Source organism: Phyllobates terribilis, unplaced genomic scaffold (assembly GCF_046119375.1).
Source record: "Phyllobates terribilis strain yellow unplaced genomic scaffold, ASM4611937v1 Scaffold_4__5_contigs__length_816908805, whole genome shotgun sequence".
In the NCBI taxonomy this organism is placed as follows: domain Eukaryota; kingdom Metazoa; phylum Chordata; class Amphibia; order Anura; family Dendrobatidae; genus Phyllobates; species Phyllobates terribilis.
In genome coordinates this window covers 613,331,448-613,350,176 of record NW_027362764.1, presented here as the reverse complement: position 1 = coordinate 613,350,176, position 18,729 = coordinate 613,331,448, and positions in this window count along the sequence as shown.

Sequence of the window (18,729 nt, the reverse complement as noted above, 5' to 3'; positions counted from 1 at the left end):
GGAGGAAGTGTGATGGTGTGGGGGTGCTTTGCTGGTGACACTGTTGGGGATTTATTCAAAATTGAAGGCATACTGAACCAGCATGGCTACCACAGCATCTTGCAGCGGCATGCTAGTCCATCCGGTTTGCGTTTAGTTGGACCATCATTTATTTTTCAACAGGACAATGACCCCAAACACACCTCCAGGCTGTGTAAGGGCTATTTGACCAAGAAGGAGAGTGATGGGGTGCTACGCCAGATGACCTGGCCTCCACAGTCACCAGACCTGAACCCAATCGAGATGGTTTGGGGCGAGCTGGACCGCAGAGTGAAGGCAAAAGGGCCAACAAGTGCTAAGCATCTCTGGGAACTCCTTCAAGATTGTTGGAAGACCATTTCCGGTGACTACCTCTTGAAGCTCATCAAGAGAATGCCAAGAGTGTGCAAAGCAGTCATTAAAGCAAAAGGTGGCTGCTTTGAAGAACCTAGAATATAAGACATATTTTCAGTTGTTTCACACTTTTTTGTCAAGTATATAATTCCACGTGTTAATTCATAATTTTGATGCCTTCAGTGTGAATGTACAATTTTCAAAGTCATGAGAATACAGAAAAATCTTTAAATGAGTGGTGTGTCCAAACTTTTGGTCTGTACTGTAAATAATGTAATGAAATATGAAGTCTAGGAGACCACCTGTATCCATACGGTGAGTGTGGTGAGAATTGAGAGTGAATACCCCCACACCTTATCTGTTAGACTCCATGTGATCTTTTGAGGAACTTTAAAATTAGGGATAGGAAATGCATTGAAACAATAACTTTACTATTAGATTACCATTTAAGTTTATTTTGTTTATAGGGGATTTTTTCACTATCTAGCATTTTCCTGATTTAATCATCTTATCTGGTTTTGTTCTCTGGTGGGATTGGTTCATCTATGGTCTGGGGTTTAGTAGGTTATGTCTTTTTGACAATTGAGTATAACACACTACTTTAAAGTCTAATAGCAGACACATTTTCTGAGGGTTGTAGAATGCAACAACTAATATATATAATAAATAACTAATATGGTGGCAGTGTGCCTACATGTATATAAGCAGAGTGCTTATTTATATTGTATTAGCGCTTTATGACATAAATGGGTCTTACACACCAATTCTTTAAGATCTGCCTTTTACCAATGGTGTGTACTTAGAGTATTGAATTACATTATTATTAGAAAGACCGCCTGGGGCCTGATAGGGACAGTTGACGACGAGCAGGGTGCCATATAGGTCTTATATCTTAGGGTGCCAATTACTGCTGTCATGCAGTCCTTAATTTTAGGGCTCAATAGGGTTAGTTGTCTGCACACAAATACTGTGCCCATTACATGTGCCCTGTATTTGTAATTTGCATTTAGATATTATATGAGTATCTACTGCAAGTATTCCAGAATATCTGGGTTGGTTCGTAATTTTAAAACTTCCGTCTTTTAGCCTTAATTAAACTGGCATCTTCAGATTTGAACTCATATCTAATAAATTTCAATGTTTTATAGGGAATTTGTTTTTTTATTTCTGTGAGCATTCTCAAACCTCTCCAAGCAAGCAGTCAGCGAAAAATGGACAGTACTAGGATGCGTTAGTGTGCTGTCCCAGTTTTTCACCAACCCATAGACTTGCAATGACTCGGATCAAAAATGGACATTTCTCAGTTATTTTTACCAATGCTGAGCAAAAAACATTGATATATGAACAACCCCCTAGACTATAGTCGGTCCACGGTACATGTTCTATACGTGAAGAGCATAAAAATATGTAGAACATGTACATTAAAAACACATATTTAAATGAGGCTAAATGCTGAGAAAGATAGCACAAAATAGAATTAATGAAATTTAGTTGCGGCCCCCCATTGTCTTGTACTCTAATGTATTTCAGACTATTTAGTGCGATGTCAGCAATGCTTTTAACAGGACACAGGCTAATGTAAAGAATATGTTTGGCATTATCATTACTTTTTTTTGGTTAATTAAAGAAACAAATGTTGCATCCGCTCTTTGACATAAAGTATATATAATTAAACACTCTATCACAGTGTAAAGTTATATTGCATATAATGAAAAACAGCGCCCACTTCCCAAACTCTGCGCAGAACATTTCAGAAGGGTTTTTCCTTTTTGCGTGTCATCTGACAACAGATTTAGTTAGTTTACTGTCATTGTTCATTTGACATATGGTGCTTTAAATGCTAGTTAAAAGCATGAATATGAATTTAATGTAACTGTTTCTCTGTCCACTTGCCCACATGATTAATATAAGCCATACAGGAGCAGAAACCAACTCTAAGTTATGAGAAAAGATGCAAGACATTAAGGATAGAAAAATCACAAGAGCATTACAGTGGTAGATCGAAACGAACACATATTTTAATCTTAAATGCCTGTCTATTTAATGTCATAATCAAATATCTTTTCTAATATACTGTACGTTAATTAAAAAGTCCCTATCCTTCCCTCACTATGCTATCTAACTGCTTTTTTTTCATAAAATAAGCAACTTGCGCTGGAGGAGAAAAAGGGGTGATATAAATGGGGTAGTTAAAGGGGTGATATCAACGGGGTAGTTAAAAAAACAAGGTAATGGTAATAATAATTAGAATGGTACAGTTGTGAGTAAAAACAAACAATTTTATTGGTTCAGTTAAAATAATTATTAGAGATAAAAGATGTAGTGCGGATAAGATCGGGGGATTTAAAAGATGAAAACTGGCAGGGTGTAAAATATTTCCTTGTAGCTTTTGGTTTAGCATATAGAATGGTCCTTAGTTTTCCAATGGGTATAATATGACTTAGAATGTGGTCATCCCTTGGAGGAGAAAAGAGAAGAGAAAAAAAAAAGATAACCTCAGGTGCACTAGTAATTGCCTGTGGAACTGTGGATGGAAAAACAGTTTCCTTCCTAGAGGTGGGGGAGGGGTGTTATGGAGCGTAGGAAACCTTCTCTGTGGACTGAAGGAAAAATAGACAGGTAAGGTAAAAAGTGGTTAAGACAATAGAGAAAATGTTAGGATATGGATATATACCTGTAAGTTACTTCTGAGTGGGAGTCAACGCAGCCCTTGTGGGTGGTACATAGATGGGCTCTCAAAAGCTGAGAATAAGATGGCACAGAGGTAATTGAGACTATGTTGTCAGAGTATTACCCCACTTTTACTGACTGACAATAAAACATACAAAAACAAAGCTAAAATGGATTTTCCTGGAAACAATGTTAAGGAACATTCTTTCCAGGGTAATGACTTGTGTATAAGGCAAAATAAATAACCAAAAACAAAAATTCTCTTCCATACCTCGGGATATGTTCACACGTAGCGTTTTTGATGCGTTTTTGCACTTTTGCATTGCTTTCAATGGGGAAAAACATATTCATCGGTAAATGTAATTTTAACATTTTACTACCTTATCCGGCCAAGTGGTGTGTGAGACATGATCAGACACATCCTGCTTCATTTATGAAAGAGAGACTGTGAAAGTCACAAAGCCTATTCTTACAAGGCCATCAGGTGGCCCTTACTATTGTTAGAAGGTCAGCAGTCTACCCTAACTATTATTAGAGGGCCATCAGCCAGCTTTGCTTTGTTGTTCTCATTATTAAGGAGTGTGTCACCTATACTGTTATTGCGTATGCAGTGACTGCAAGGACTGCCAAAGATTTGGACGCACCCTAATACTCCTTTGAAGAGATATAGAGGAGGGCCTCATTAAAAAAAATGTTCCCATTATAAAGGAGTGGGTCTTCTATACTGTTTTTGCGTATGCAGCAAGTTCAAGAGCTTCCACAAATTAGGACTAACTCCAATACCCATTTGAAGAGACGTTGAGGAGGTCATCATTAAAAAAAATAGTTCCCATTGTTAAGGAGTGGGTCTCCTATAGTGGTAATGACCATGCAGTGACTGCAAGGGCTGCCAAAAATTAGGGTGCACTCCAATACCCCTTTGAAGAGATGTTGAGGAGGTCCTCATTAAAAAAAATTGTTCCCATTTTTAAGCAGTGGGTCTCATATAGTGGTAATGCCCATGCAGTGACTGCAAAAGTCTGGCAAAAAATTGAACCCCCTCCGATACCCCTTTGAAGAGAAATCGAGGAGGTCCTCATTAAAAAAATTGTTCCCATTATTAACCCCTTTACCCCCCAGGTGGTTTGCACGTTAATAACCAGACCATTTTTACAATTCTGACCACTGTCACCTTATGAGGTAATTACTCTGGAACGCTTCAATGGATCCCACTGATTCTGAGAATGTTTTTTCAAGACAGTTTTTACTTCATGATAGTGCCAAAATTTCTTTGATATCACTTGCGTTTATTTGTGAAAAAAACAGAAATTTGGCGAAAATGTTGAAAATTTCGCAATTTTCAAATATTGAATTTTCATGCCCTTAAATAAGAGAGATACAGTACAGACCAAAAGTTTGGACACACCTTCTCATTTAAAGATTTTTCTGTATTTTCCTGACTATGAAAATTGTACATTCACACTGAAGGCATCAAAACTATGAATTAAAACATGTGGAATTATATACGTAACAAAAAAGTGTGAAACAACTGAAAATATGTCTTATATTCTAGGTTCTTCAAAGGAGCCACCTTTTGCTTTGATGACTGCTTTGCACACTCTTGGCATTCTCTTGATGAGCTTCAAGAGGTAGTCACCGGAAATGGTCTTCCAACAATCTTGAAGGAGTTCCCAGAGATGCTTAGCACTTGTTGGCCCTTTTGCCTTCATTCTGCGGTCCAGCTCACCCCAAACCATCTCGATTGGGTTCAGGTCTGGTGACTGTGGAGGCCAGGTCATCTGGCGTACCACCCCATCACTCCCCTTCTTGGTCAAATAGCCCTTACACAGCCTGGAGGTGTGTTTGGGGTCATTGTCCTGTTAAAAAATAAATGATGGTCCAACTAAATGCAAACCGGATGGAATAGCATGCAGCTGCAAGATGCTGTGGTGGCCATGCTGGTTCAGTATGCCTTCAATTTTGAATAAATCCCCAACAGTGTCACCAGCAAAGCACCCCCACACCATCACACCTCCTCCTCCATGCTTTACGGTGGGAATCAGGCATGTAGATTCCATCTGTTCACCTTTTCTGTGCGCACAAAGACACCGTGGTTGGAACCAAAGATCTCAAATTTGGACTCATCAGACCAAAGCACAGATTTCCACTCATCTAATGTCCATTCCTTGTGTTCTTTAGCCCAAACAAGTCTCTTCTGCTTGTTGCCTGTCTTTAGCAGTGGTTTCCTAGCAGATATTTTACCATGAATGCCTGCTGCACAAAGTCTCCTCTTAACAGTTGTTGTAGAGATGTGTCTGCTGCTAGAACTCTTTGTGGCATTGACCTGGTCTCTAATCTGAGCTGCTGTTAACCTGCGATTTCTGAGGCTGGTGACTCGGATAAACTTATCCTCAGAAGCAGAGGTGACTCTTGGTCTTCCTTTCCTGGGGCGGTTCTCATGTGAGCCAGTTTCTTTGTATCGATTGATGGTTTTTTCAACTGCACTTGGGGACATTTTCAAAGTTTGCCCAATTTTTCGAACTGACTGACCTTCATTTCTTAAAGTAATGATATCCACTTGTTTTTCTTTACTTAGCGGCTTTTTTCTTGCCTTAATACACATTCTAACAGTCTATTCAGTAGGACTATCAGCTGTGTATCCACCAGACTTCTGCACAACACAACTGACGGTCCCAACCCCATTTATAAGGCAAGAAATCCCACTTATTAAACCTGACAGGGCACACCTGTGAAGTGAAAACCATTTCCGGTGACTACCTCTTGAAGCTCATCAAGAGAATGCCAAGAGTGTGCAAAGCAGTCATCAAAGCAAAAGGTGGCTCCTTTGAAGAACCTAGAATATAAGACATATTTTCAGTTGTTTCACACTTTTTTGTTAAGTATATAATTCCACATGTGTTAATTCATAGTTTTGATGCCTTCAGTGTGAATGTACAATTTTCATAGTCAGGAAAATACAGAAAAATCTTTAAATGAGAAGGTGTGTCCAAACTTTTGGTCTGTACTGTATGTCACAAAAAATAGTTAATAAATAACATTTCCAACATGTCTACTTTACATCAGCACAATTTTGGAACCAAACTTTTTTTTTGTTAGGGAGCCATAAGGGTTAAAATTGACCAGCGATTTTTCATTTTTACAACAAAATTTACAAAACCATTTTTTTAGGGACCACATCACATTTGAAGTGACTTTGAGGGGCCTTTATTGCAGAAAATACCCACAAGTGACACCATTCTAAAAACTGCACCCCTCAAGGTGCTGAAAACCATATTCAAGAAGTTTATTAACCCTTCAGGTGCTTCACAGGAATTTTTGGAATGTGGAAGAAAAAAATTAACATTTATTTTTTTGAACAAAAATGTTACTTTAGACCCCAATATTTTTATTTTAACAAGGGTATTATTAAAAAATGGACCCCAAAATTTATTTTGCAATTCCTCCTGAGCATGTTGATACCCTATATGTGGGAAAAAAACACTGTATGGGCGCACGGCAGAGTTCGGAAGGGAAGGAGCACCATTTGACTTTTTGAATGTAAAATTTGCTTAAATAATTAGCGGACGCCATGTTGCGTTTGGGGAGCCCATGGTGTGCCTAAACAATAGAAACCCCCCACAATTGACACCACTTTGGAAACTAGACCCCTCATGGAACTTATCTAGATGTGTGGTGAGCACCCTGAACCCCCAGGTGCTTCATAGAAGTTTATAACATTGAGCCGTAAAAATACAATTTTCACATTTTTCCCACAAAAATGTTTTTCAGCCCCCAATTTAGCATTTTCATAAGGGTAACGGGAGAAATTGAGCTATATCATTTGTTATGAATTTTCTCCTGAGCAAGCTGATACCCAATATTTGGGAGAAAACCACTGTTGGGGTGCAAGGCAGGGTTCGGAAAGGAAGGAGAGCCATTTGACTTTTTGAATGTAAAATTTGCTTGAATAATTAGCGGACGCCATATGGCGTTTGGAGAGCCCCTGATGTGCCTAAACAGTGGAAACCCCCCACAAGTGACACCATTTTGAAAACTAGACCCTTCAAGGAACTTATCTAGATGTGTGGTGAGCACCTTGAACCCCCAGGGGCTTCACAGAAGTTTATAGCATGGTGCCGTGAAAATAAAAAAATCAAACTTTTTCCACAAAAATGATGTTTTAGCCCCAAATTTTTTTATTTTTACAAAGGTAAGAAGAGAAAATGGACCCCAAGAACTTTTGTGCAATTTCTCCTGAGTATCTCCTGAGCCAATACCCTATATGTTGGGAAAGTACACTGTTTGGGTGCACGGCAGGGCTCAGAAGGGAAGGAGCACTGCGTTACTTTTTGAACGCAAAATTGTCTGGAATCGAGAGCGGACGCGATGTCACATTTTGAGAGCCCCTGATGCGCCTAAATAGTGGAAACCCCCTACAAGTGACACCATTTTGAAATTTAGACCCATCAGGGAACTTATTTAGATGTGTGGTGAGCACCTTGAACCCCCAGGTGCTTTATAGAAGTTTAGAACATTGAGCAGTAAAAATAACATTTTCAAATTTTTCCAACAAAAAATGTTTTTCAGCCTCCAATTTTGAATTTTCATAAGGGTAACAGGAAAAATTGCACCATGCAATTTATTGTGCAATTTCTCCTGAGTAAGCCGATACCCCATATGTGGGGGAAAACCACTGTTTTGGCGCACCATTTGACTTTTTGAATGTAAAATTTGCTTGAATAATTAGCGGACACCATGTTGCTTTTGGAGAGTCCCCGATGCGCCTTAACTGTAGAAACCCCCCAGAAGTGACTTCATTTTGGAAACTAGACCCTTCAAGGATTTTATCAAGGTGTTTAGTGAACATTTTGAACCCAGAGGTACGACACAAGATTTGATAACATTAGGTCATCATATTGAATAAGTTGTCATTAGTCTTAAGTGCAAGTGCTTGCTACTTGAGTTTGCATGGGGTGGTCGGGTATGCACCGTGTATCTCGGGGTGCTCAAGTGACATACTCCAGTCCCCGCCCCGCATGTTTCATGGTTATTAGACACCCAAAAAAAACATGCGGGGATTGCTCGTGCATGGCCGGCAATCCTTGCAAGGTGTTTTTGGCTGTATTACAGCTGCAAAACATATGGGACGGAGACTCGAGCACCCGCGATACTCGGTGCATACCCGAGCACCCGAGGTAAACTGAAGTAGTAAGAACTTGCGCTCAACACTATTCACCATACTGTCGTCATTTTTTTTCTTTACTTTTGTAAAAATCTCAACCCCAACACAACCTTAACCCCAATCCTAATACAACCCCAACCCTAGCACAACCCCAACCCTAACCCTAGCCATAACCCTAGCCCAACCGTAATCCTACCCTAATCCTATCCCAACCCTAACCCTAGCCTAACCCTAACCCTAGCCCAACCCTAACCCTAGCACAACCCTAAACCTAACCCTAGCACAACCCTAACCCTAGCACAACCATAACCCTAGAGTTTATAATTTACGCCGTTCCTCATGCGGTATAAGTGATTAGGCAACTTTATTCTTTGGGTGGTGCGATTACAGCAATGCCAGATTCATATAGTTTTTTTATGAATGACAGCTGTCACACACTAAAAGACGCTTTTTTATGCAAAGACTAGTTTTTGCATCGCCATATTTTGAGAGCTACAATTTTTCCATATTTTGGCCGACAGACTCATGTCATGGCTTGTTTTTTGCGATACAAGTTAACGTTTTTATTGGTACCATTTTCGGCCACGTGACATTTTTTGATTTCTTTCTATTCCGATTTATGGAGGCAGAATAAACAAAGAACAACCATTCCGGAATTGTTTTTTTTTATGCTGTTCTGCGTGTGGTAAAATTAATAAGGCAGCTTTATTCTTCGAGTCAGTATGTTTACAATGGTACCACATTTATATAGGGATACTTTACTTGTGAATCCTCCTTTGTGGTCTACCTAATTAAATGCCCGTGTGGCCTGGGATATGTCGGAGAAACCACACAGCATATCCATGACCGTATCAGCAAACACAAGTCCACAATCTGTTACAAATACAATCTACTACCTATTCCTAACCATTTCATCACCCATCAGCATTCCAACTCCGCTTCCAAATCATTGATCACGTTCCACCGGGCAGGAGGGGGGGTAATAGGATCCAAAAACTCAAAGAAAGAGAAGCCTATTGGATCTTTACTTTAAAGACATTAGAACCTCATGGCCTCAACCGAGAATATGAGGTTCATGTCTGAAACAAACTAATTTTCGTATACATAGGTCTAGACCCAATTCTTTATGAACGTATACACGGGTTGTAAGATTGTATCATCTTATTTGGTTTTTTCATGTGTTGTTTATTTTGTACAGGTTATTATTGATATTCATTTATATTACTGAATCTCTTTACCATTTATCCCTGTTCCTTGTCTCTTACATTATGTTTATGCTGTTTCCCTTTCAGACTCTACACATATAAACGGGATATATCCTTTTTGTCAGCTAATAATGTTATACCTTATGCACATTATATTATATATATTTACCTTGCTCATCCCCCTTTCCTTTCTCTTTCTCCCTTTTCCACTCTCCCCTTCTTTTTCCTCTAGGCTACAGTCAGCCCCTTCTCCCCTACAGCAGGGCACCTAACCCAGATGCATCAGCGCCCACATTAGCCCCTCTTTGTACGCTTCATATGCGTCTTTTCTCCACATACACTCCATGACAACGCGTCCTGCGCATGCGCGGTGATGCGTTCCACGCAACCGGAAGTTGCGTTCCACGATACCGGATGTTGCGTCGCAGCACCCCGGATACCGGAAGTGGAATACACAGCCACAGCTATTAAAACCCCGCAAGTACACCCAGCACCACACCACCCCCAGAATATGGACCACCCGAACACACTAAGGTATGTGCCCACCACATGGTACACCATCGGTACCATTTAGGTAGCCACTGGTCTGACCCTCATACCCACATCTATTTCCCCTAGTGACGGCTATACCTGCCCTCACCAAGGAATATCACCTCTCGGCCACGACTAATTAAGCTGCCTACAGGCAAGTATTAGTTTTTGATATTATACTGGGGGTTGTATAATTATATATGAGCCATTAGCTCACTATCTGCATGCTGTCAATTTACAGCTTTTATTGCCAGTGTACATTTCACCTCTTCTTGGCACCTCTCGGCCACGACTTATTTAGGCTGCCCACAGGCAAGTATTACCTTTTGACACTTTACCTGGGGCTGTACAAGCAGACACCAGTCATCAGCTCATTATTTCTATGCTGTCGATTTACAGTCATTACTGCCGGTGTATACCTTACCCCTTTTTTGCAACAAGCAATTTCTGGTTATACCTGGGTATGTACCGTTCATATGTTTTTTTGATATCATCACTCTGGGTTAACTGTATGCTCTACACACTGTTTGATGTAACATATGCCTCTCTACTATTTTTTACAATTTTTAAACTATACAGCATTCATTCCCGATATACAGTAGGCCACGTGTGAAGATTCCCAGTATCCTACAGACTATATGATTTAGGTATCTTGAGTTTTGCTTACTTTCTGACGAATTCTGAACTCGTATCCCTACACCAGTCCTTGTCGATCTTTTTCCCCCCTTTCCCCTTTTCCGCCCCCCCCCCTTTTTTTTCTTCCTTTTCTTCTTCGCCATTATGCACTTTGAAACGTTGAAACGTTGGGCAATTATACTGACAACACCTTGAGCAAGTATATATCGGAGAAATAATTAAAGCACCTATTATTGTATCCATACGTTTGACTCTTTAAATTCATTTGGTGTGCCGGAATCTTTGTCTACACTGACAAGTATGTTGTGTTCCTGGCACCCCTCTTCATAAGTTGAGCTTGGTCTTTATATATTATTGAGCTTTATTATTCGAGTCAGTATGTTTACAGTGGTACCACATTTATATAGTTTTTTTATGTTTTGGCGCTTTTACACAATACAAATTTTTATAGAAAAAAGAATTGTTTTTGCATCGCTTTATTCCGAGAGCTATAACTTTTTTATTTTTCAGTCGTTGAAGCTCTTTGGCGGCTTGTTTATTGCAGGACAAGATGAAATTTTCAGCTGTACCATTTTTATTTGCATTTGTCTTTTTGGTTGCGTTTTATTCCGTTTTTTGTTTGGCGGTATAATGATAAAGCATCATTTTTTGCTTAGTTTTTTATTTTATTTTTTTAACGTGTTCACTAAGCAGGTTAATTAGTGGGAGAGTTTTATAGGTCAGGTCGTTCCGGAGGTGTGGCGATACCAAATATGTGTTCTTTTATTGGTTTATTTATTTTTTTCATAATATATAAATATTATGGGTACAGTATATTTTTTGGGGATTATTTTTTTCTTTTTTTATATAAATTTTTACGATTTCTTTTTTTTTTTTTTTTACTTTCTGGCACTTTTTTTTACTTTTACACTTTGTCCCACTATGGGACTTTCACTTTTTGCAGCCTCATCGGCTGTATAGCATAGAGAGCAGCAACTCCCTATGCTATGCAGCCTTTCAGTGCTGCACAGGGAGAAGTTACTTTGGTCATGCACTGCGCATGACCAAACCAACTTCCTGCTGTCTATTGATTCGGATGTTGTCATGATGACATCGGGTCATCATGACAACATTCGAGAGCCACCGCGGGACGCCGGAGAGGAGGTGAGTACCTGCGCTTACCTCCCCTTGCCCCCACAATGATGCGATCAACTTCGATCGCAATATTGTGGGGTTAATGTGCCAGCAGCGGTGCGGGACTGCTCCTGGCACATAGCACCGCGTGTCACCTATGACAATCAGCTGACACCCAGTGGCGATCGCCCCGCATCACTTGTTTGCGAGGCTGATCGCATTGCGCATAATAGTACGTAGCTAGCTCTATAGGTCCAGGGTGCAGCAAAGTGCTATTACTGACAAAGTCGAAAAGGTGTTAAGGAGTGGGTCTCCTATAGCAGTAATGCCCATGCAGTGACTGCAAGGGTGCCAAAAGTTAGGACGCACTCCAATACCCCTTTGAAGAGAGGAGATCCTCATTAAAAATTTTTTTTACTTAGGACACACTCCAATATCCCTTTGAAGAGAGGAGATCCTCATTAAAAAAAAATTTAAGGAGTTTTTTGTTAAGAAGTGTGTCTCCTATACTGGTAATGCCCATGCACTAAGAGCACATACCCATGTCTCGGTGTGAAGAGATGCATGGGAATAGACCCTCCCAAAAAAAACACTGGATTTGACATCATGTTCCACTGCTATCATCTGGTGGTGTTGAGAAGTCTGGCCCAAACCAGCCCTTGTTCATTTTGATAAGCCTGTCAGCATTTTCAGTTGACAGGCAGATGTGACTATCAGTTATAATACCCCCGGCGGCACTAAAAACTCTCTGACAAAACACTAGCGGCAGGGCAGGCCAATACCCCCAAAGCATAGAGAGCCAGTTCATGCCACGTGTCCAGCTTGGATACCCAATAGTTATAAGGCACAGAGGAATCACGGAGGATGTTGGTATGGTCGGCAAGGTACTCCTTCAGCATCTTCCAAAACTTTTCCCTCCTTGTCAGAGTACCCCGCGCATCATGGCCTGGGTGCTGGGAGGGTCTGAGAAAACTGTTCCATACTTTTAACAGTGTTCCTCTGCCTCTGCTGCATCATATTTGTGTCTTTCTCACCTGTACTCCTTGTCTGTCCAAGGAACTGTGACCTCTGCCACCAGAGATTTCAGATGGGAATTTTTTTTAATAATTCCTCAACAAGAGCCTTCTGGTACTCCAAAATTTTATTAGACCTCTCTGCCATGGGAAGGAGAGATAGAAAGTTCTCATTGTAGCGTGCGTCTAGTAGTGTGACCAACCAGTAATTACTGTCAGCCAAAATGTGTACAATGCGAGTTTCACGGGAAAGACTGCGGAACATAAAGTCAGCCATGTGTGCCAGACTGCCAACAGCCAAGTCTTCCCTGTGAGCTGTGTGAGCTGGAAGCTGCAAATGCTGCTGAAACACAGAGAGGGTGGTGGAAGCTGTACATGACTTTCGGAAATGGGCACACACGCGGCATACCATCACAAACAAATTAGGCAGATTGGGGTAGGTTTTGAGAAACCACTGAACCACTAGGTTGAGTACATAAGCCAGGCATGGTACGTGTGCGAGCTTGCCTAGCTTCAGAGCCATCACCAGGTTCCGGACATTTTAACACATGACCATGCCTGGCTGTAAGTTCAGCGGTGCCAGACACAAATCTGCCTGCTCTGCTACAGCTGTCCACAACTCTGTAGCGGTGTGCGGTTTGTCCCCTAAGCATATTAGCTTCAACACAGCCTGTTGCCGCTTGGCCGAGGCTGTACTGCAGTGCTTCCAGCTTTTGACTGATGTGGTCATTATGGATATAGATGAAGAGAAGGAAGAGGTGCAGGAGCTATAGAATGTGGGGGTAACCCTGATTTACCTAGGGCCTAACAATCGTCGGCGTCGGGAGGATGTGTTCTGTCCCAGGGTCCGACTGGGTCCCGGCTTCCACTATATGAACCCAGTGTGCCGTCAGTGAGATGTACCGTCCCTGGCCACAAACACTTGTCCATGTGTCCGTGGTTAGGTGGACCTTCCCAGTATCTGCGTTTGTGAGGGCATGGATAATGTTCTGGGACTCGTGCTTGTGTAAGGCGGGGATGGCACACAGGGAGAAATAGTGGCGTTTGGGGACCAAGTACCAAGGGACAGCCACCGCCATGAGGTTGCAGAGATATTCTTTCTCAATGAGCCTAAAAGGCAAGATTTCAAGTGCAAGCATTCGAAAAATGTGGCAGTTGAGTATTGCGGCCTGTGGGGTGTTGGCTGCGTATTTACGCTTTCTTTCAAAGGACTTGGCTAGGGACAACTTAACGCTGAGCTGGGACAAGTACGTGGACGTGGTTGCTGATGGTGGTGGTTGCAAGTGTGCAATTACAGGTGCAGGGCGGGAGGCATCTTCGCCTGCACCATTGACAGGGGATTGGCGTGAACGCACAACAGTGGAACAGGCAGTGGTGTCACCCGCAGACACTGTTTCTGGACTCTGGTGTTCGGCCCAGCTAGTTGGGTGCTTTGCTGTCATATGCCTTAGCATGCTGGTGGTGGTCAGGCTGGTAGTTTTGCTGCCTCTGCTGACCTGGCCTGGCAGAGGGTACAAATGGCATTTTTGGGGTTAATTTGACAGTCTCAGGAAGGCCTAACAGTTGGACTGGCAACTTCCCTCGTGTTGGTTAGTGTTGAGCGAGCATGCTCGACACTGCTCGGTACTCGCCCGAGCATCTCACTACTCGGGATGTTCGGCGAGCACCGAGCATTTCCGGGTTACTCGGGTGGGAGCTCGGGTCTCCGCCCTGCACGTTTGACGCTCTTTACAGAGCCAATGAACATGCAGGGATTGCCAGCCAGTCACTGTAATGCCGCAGCCATGTTGTTTGTGGGTATTACAGTGATTGGCTGGACACACAGCGTCACCTCGAGTATTTAAAACCAGGCACCGCCATCTTGGACCCAGTCGCCCGGGATCAGACAGTGTAGGGTCAGTGCTGCTGAGTTAGGAAGAGATGTATAGTGCGAAATAGGTAGTGTAGGGTCTCTAAAGCCTGCCAAATCAAACAAACAGTCCTTCTCAGGACTAATATCCATCCCAGATATCAGGCAGGCAGGCAGGCTGTATAGGAGACGCAGTGGTTATACCAGCAAACAGTGCATTACAGCCCTGTGTGCTCCTGCTGGTCAAATTGCTAGACTTATCCCCCGGTCTCAGGGGCCAGGAAAAATCCTTTTTTTTTTCATCTAAATCCTGTATTTTTTTTTCCCTCAGTCAGACTGTACAAATACGTGTCTTATTAACCTTTTGGTATTCCCTCAAACACCAATATATCTGTTTAAAAGAGTCTGGTGTAGGCCAGATAACTAGAACTTTGGTTTTGCAGTTCCACGGTTCAAGTCTCTGCATTATCCAGCTTTTGGCATGTTTTCCATAAAAAAAAACCAATAATAATGTCTCCGTGACTGTTCAGACACAAATATATCTGTTTAAAAGATTCTGGTGTAGGCCACATAACTATAACTGTGGTTTTGCAGTTCCACGGTTCAAACCTCTGTATTATCCAGCTTTTGGTTGTTTTTCCGTAAAAAAAACAGTAATAGTGTCTCGCTGACTGTTCAGACACAAATATATCTGTTTAAAAGATTCTGGTGTAGGACAGATAACTAGAGCTGTGGTTTTGCAGTTCCACGGTTCAAATCTCTGTATTATCCAGCTTTTGGCCGCTTTTCCGTAAAAAAACAGTAATAGTGTCTCCCTGACTGTTCAGACACAAATATATCTGTTTAAAAGATTCTGGTGTAGGCCAAATAACTAGAACTGTGGTTTTGCAGTTCCACGGTTCAAATATTTGTATTATCCAGCTTGTGGCTGTTTTTCCATAAAAAAAACAGTAATAGTGTCTTCCTTACTGTTCGGAAACAAATATATCTGTTTAAAAGATTCTGGTGTAGGCCGCATAACTATAACTGTGGTTTTGCAGTTCCACGGTTCAAATCTCTGTATTATCCAGCTGTTGGCCGTTTTCCGTAAAAAAAAAAACAGTAATAGTGTCTCGCTGACTGTTCAGACACAAATATATCTGTTTAAAAGATTCTGGTGTAGGCCAGATAACTAGAGCTGTGGTTTTGCAGTTCCACGGTTCAAATCTCTGTATTATCCTGCTTTTGGCATTTTTTACGTAAAAAAAAACAGTAATAGTGTCTCCCTGACTGTTCAGACACAAATATATCTGTTTAAAAGATTCTGGTGTAGGCCACATAACTATAACTGTGGTTTTGCAGTTCCACGGTTCAAATCTCTGTATTGTTCAGCTTTTGGCTGTTTTTCCGTAAAAAAAACAGTAATAGTGTCTCGCTGACTGTTGAGACACAAATATATCTGTTTAAAAGATTCTGGTGTAGGCCAAATAACTGGAACTGTGTTTTTGCAGTTCCACGGTTCAAATCTCTGTATTATCCAGCTGTTGGCCATTTTCCGTAAAAAAAAAAACAGTAATAGTGTCTCGCTGACTGTTCAGACACAAATATATCTGTTTAAAAGATTCTGGTGTAGGCCACATAACTAGAGCTGTGTTTTTGCAGTTCCACGGTTCAAATCTCTGTATTATCCAGCTTTTGGCCGTTTTTTCGAAAAAAAAAATATGAATAGTGTCTCCCTGACTGTTCAGACACAAATATATCTGTTTAAAAGATTCTGGTGTAGGCCACGTAACTATAACTGTGGTTTGCAGTTCCACGGTTCAAATCTCTGTATTATCCAGCTTTTGGTTGTTTTTCCGCAAATAAAAACAGTAATAGTGTATCGCTGACGGTTCAGACACAAATATATCTGTTTAAAAGATTCTGGTGTAGGCCAGATAACTAGAGCTTTGGTTTTGCAGTTCAACGGTTCGAATCTCTGTATTATCCAGCTTTTAGCCGTTTTTCCGTAAAAAAAACAGTAATAGTGTCTCCCTGACTGTTCAGACACAAATATATCTGTTTAAAAGATTCTGGTGTAGGCCACATAACTATAACTGTGGTTTTGCAGTTCCACGGTTCAAATCTCTGTATTATCCAGGTTTTGGCCGTTTTTCCGTAAAAAAAAAACAGTAATATTGTCTCCCTGACTGTTCAGACACAAATATATCTGTTTAAAAGATTCTGGTGTAGGCCACATAGCTATAACTGTGGTTTTGCAGTTCCACGGTTCAAATATTTGTATTATCCTGCTTTTGGCATTTTTTCCATAAAAAAAACAGTAATAGTGTCTCCCTGACTGTTCAGACACAAATATATCTGTTTAAAAGATTCTGGTGTATGCCACATAACTATAACTGTGGTTTTGCAGTTCCACGGTTCAAATCTCTGTATTATCCAGCTTGTGGCTGTTTTTCCGTAAAAAATAACAGTTACAGTGTCTCCCTTGCTGTTCGGACACATATATATCTGTTTAAAAGATTCTGGTGTAGACCGCATAACTATAACTGTGGTTTTGCAGTTCCACGGTTCAAATCTCTGTATTATCCAGCTGTTGGCCGTTTTCCATAAAAAAAAAAACAGCAATAGTGTCTCGCTGACTGTTCAGACACAAATATATCTGTTTAAAAGATTCTGGTGTAGGCCAGATAACTAGAGCTGTGGTTTTGCAGTTCAACGGTTCGAATCTCTGTATTATCCAGCTTTTAGCCGTTTTTCCGGAAAAAAAACAGTAATAGTGTCTCCCTGACTGTTCAGACACAAATATATCTGTTTAAAAGATTCTGGTGTAGGCCACATAACTATAACTGTGGTTTTGCAGTTCCACGGTTCAAATCTCTGTATTATCCAGGTTTTGGCCGTTTTTCCGTAAAAAAAAACAGTAATATTGTCTCCCTGACTGTTCAGACACAAATATATCTGTTTAAAAGATTCTGGTGTAGGCCAAATAACTAGAACTGTGGTTTTGCAGTTCCACGGTTCAAATATTTGTATTGTCCTGCTTTTGGCATTTTTTCCATAAAAAAAAAACAGTAATAGTGTCTCCCTGACTGATCAGACACAAATATATCTGTTTAAAAGATTCTGGTGTAGACCGCATAACTATAACTGTGGTTTTGCAGTTCCACAGTTCAAATCTCTGTATTATCCAGCTGTTGGCCGTTTTCCGTAAAAAAAAAACAGTAATAGTGTCTCGCTGACTGTTCAGACACAAATATATCTATTTAAAAGATTCTGGTGTAGGCCAGATAACAATAGCTGTGGTTTTGCAGTTCCACGGTTCAAATCTCTGTATTATTCTGCTTTTGGCATTTTTTACGTAAAAAAAAAACAGTAATAGTGTCTCCCTGACTGTTCAGACACGAATATATCTGTTTAAAAGATTCTGGTGTAGGCCACATAACTATAACTGTGGTTTTGCAGTTCCATGGTTCAAATCTCTGTATTATTCAGCTTTCGGCCGTTTTTCCGTAAAAAAAACAGTAATAGTGTCTCCCTGACTGTTCAGACACAAATATATCTGTTTAAAAGATTATGGTGTAGGCCAAATAGCTGGAACTGTGTTTTGCAGTTCCACGGTTCAAATATTTGTATTATCCTGCTTTTGGCATTTTTTCCCCCAAAAAAAACAGTAATAGTGTCTCCCTTACTGTTCAGACACAAATATATCTGTTTAAAAGATTCTGGTGTAGGCCGCATAACTATAACTGTGGTTTTGCAGTTCCACGGTTCAAATCTCTGTATTATCCAGCTGTTGGCCGTTTTCCATAAAAAAAAAAACAGTAATAGTGTCTCGCTAACTGTTCAGACACAAATATATCTGTTTAAAAGATTCTGGTGTAGGCCAGATAACTAGAGCTGTGTTTTTGCAGTTCCATGGTTCAAATATTTGTATTATCCTGCTTTTGGCATTTTTTACCCAAAAAAAAACAGTAATAGTGTCTCCCTTACTGTTCAGACACAAATATATCTGTTTAAAAGATTCTGGTGTAGGCCGCATAACTATAACTGTGGTTTTGCAGTTCCACGGTTCAAATCTCTGTATTATCCAGCTGTTGGCCGTTTTCCATAAAAAAAAAAACAGTAATAGTGTCTCCCTGACTGTTCTGACACAAATATATCTGTTTAAAAGATTCTGGTGTAGGCGACATAACTATAACT